This window comes from Erpetoichthys calabaricus, chromosome 4 (genome assembly GCF_900747795.2).
Source record: "Erpetoichthys calabaricus chromosome 4, fErpCal1.3, whole genome shotgun sequence".
Taxonomy (NCBI): domain Eukaryota; kingdom Metazoa; phylum Chordata; class Cladistia; order Polypteriformes; family Polypteridae; genus Erpetoichthys; species Erpetoichthys calabaricus.
The window spans coordinates 196,956,780-196,959,279 of record NC_041397.2 but is presented as its reverse complement, the minus strand read 5'-3'; the positions used below and the strand labels follow the sequence as shown (position 1 = coordinate 196,959,279).

Here is a 2,500-nt window from a genome sequence, read left to right as displayed (position 1 = left end):
GGAGAGTTCTGAAGTGGCCAGCGATGAGTCCTGATCTAAATCCAATTGAACACTTACGGAGAGATCTCAAAATTGCTGTTGGGAGAAGGCGCCCTTCAAATCTCAGAGACCTTGAGCAGTTTGCAAAAGAAGAGTGGTCGGAAATTCCAGTTGAGAGGTGTAACAAGCTTGTTGATGTTTATAGGAAGCGCTTGATTTCAGTTGTTTTTTCCAAAGGGCGTGCAACCAAATACTACGTTGAGGGTGCCAATAATTTTGTCTAGCCCGTTTTTTGAGTTTTGTGTGAAATTATGTCATATTTGGCTTTTTTTCTCTGTTTTTTTGTGTTGTTCCAATGCACATAAAGGAAATAAAAGTGTATAACAAAACATTTGTAATTGTAACAATATTCTGGGAGAAATGGTGCATTTTCTGAGAAAATTCCAGGGGTGCCGATAATTTCGGCCATGACTGAATGTATATAATTCTTTAATAATAATAATTCTTTACGTGTGTATGTGTATATATATATATATATATATATATATATATATATATAAAATATACAGTGCATCCGGAAAGTATTCACAGCGCATCACTTTTTCCACATTTTGTTATGTTACAGCCTTATTCCAAAATGGATTAAATTCATTTTTTTCCTCAGAATTCTACACACAACACCCCATAATGACAACGTGAAAAAAAGTTTACTTGAGATTTTTGCAAATTTATTAAAAATAAAAAAAATGAGAAAGCACATGTACATAAGTATTCACAGCCTTTGCTCAATACTTTGTCGATGCACCTGTGGCAGCAATTACAGCCTCAAGTCTTTTTGAATATGATGCCACAAGCTTGGCACACCTATTCTTGGCCAGTTTCGCCCATTCCTCTTTGCAGCACCTCTCAAGCTCCATCAGGTTGGATGGGAAGCGTCGGTGCACAGCCATTTTAAGATCTCTCCAGAGATGTTCAATGGGATTCAAGTCTGGGCTCTGTATATACTGTATATGTGTGTATGTGTATATATGTGTGTATGTATATATATATGTATATGTATATATATATATATAATGTGTGTGTGTGTGTGTGTGTGTGTATCTATATGTATATATGTGTGCATAAGTAGTATACAGTAATCCCTCCTCGATCGCGGGGGTTGCGTTCCAGAACCCCCTGCAAAAGGTGAAAATCCGTGAAGTAGAAACCATATGTTTATATGGTTATTTTTATATTGTCATGCTTGGGTCATAGATTTGCACAGTAACACAGGACGTTGTAGAGAGACAGGAACTTTATTCAGACACTGCAAACAAACATTTGTCTCTTTTTCAAAAGTTTAAACTGTGCTCCATGACAAGACAGAGATGACAGTTCCATCTCACAATTAAAAGAATGCAAACATATCTTCCTCTTCAAAGGAGTGTGCATCAGGAGCAGATAATGTCAGAGAGAGAGAAAAAAGCAAACAATCAAAAATCAATAGGGCTGTTTGGCTTTTAAGTATGCGAAGCAGCGCCGGACACAGCAGCTGCAAGGAAGAGAGCAATGTGAAGGTAGTCTTTCAGCATTTTTTAGAGGAGAGTCCATATCCTCTAGGCCAGTGTGCGAACAGCCCCTCTGCTCACACCCCCTCCGTCAGGAGCAGAGAATGTCAGAGAGAGACAGAGAAAAACAAACAATCAAAAATCCGTTTGAGCTTTTAAGTATGCGAAGCACCGTGCGGGAAGCATGTCGCTTGACAAAGCAGCCACATGTAAGCCCAGCAAGGAAGGGAGCAATGTGAAGGTAATCTTTCAGCGTTTTTTGAGGAGCGGCCATATTCTCTAGGGGTGCGAACAGCCCCCGTGCTCACAATATATTTGAGGAGTTTTATGTAATACGCGCTGTGGTTGGGTAGCTTCTCAGCCATCTGCCAATAGCGTCCCTTGTATGAAATCAACTGGGCAAACCAACTGAGGAAGCATGTAACATAAATTAAAAGACCCATTGTCCGCAGAAATCCGCGAACCAGCAAAAAATCTGCGATATATATTTAAATATGCTTACATATAAAATCCGCAAAAATCGAAGCGCGATATAGCGAGGGATTACTGTATGTGTATGTGTATATATATATATATATATATATATATATATATATATATATATATATATATATATATATATATATACACATGTGTATATATATATATATATATATATATATATACATGTGTATATATATATATATATATATATATATACACATGTGTATATGTATGTGTATATACAGTACATGTGTATATGTGTATATACATATGTATATGTGTATATACGTGTATGTATGTATGTATTGTGGGAGTTTGCCCAGACACAGACAGGCGGACACCGATGGTTCAAGCACCAACACACATGTATTGTACATTTTTATTTACAAAGTGCGCATACACAGCCCAGTGCCCACCACCAATCACCCTTAGTCCAGGCCTCTCTCAATGCCTCTCTCTCTTCGACCACCTCCACTCCTCTCCTCCAAGCT

At 37.8% G+C, this 2,500-nt stretch overlaps 1 protein-coding gene across 6 annotated transcripts in view; it reads left to right on the top strand.

The window, feature by feature from the left end:
• The window catches only part of usp25 (ubiquitin specific peptidase 25), a 201,483-nt gene that overhangs the window by 152,651 nt on the left and 46,332 nt on the right, over window positions 1-2,500 (top strand). The gene's annotated exons all lie outside the window — the stretch shown is intronic.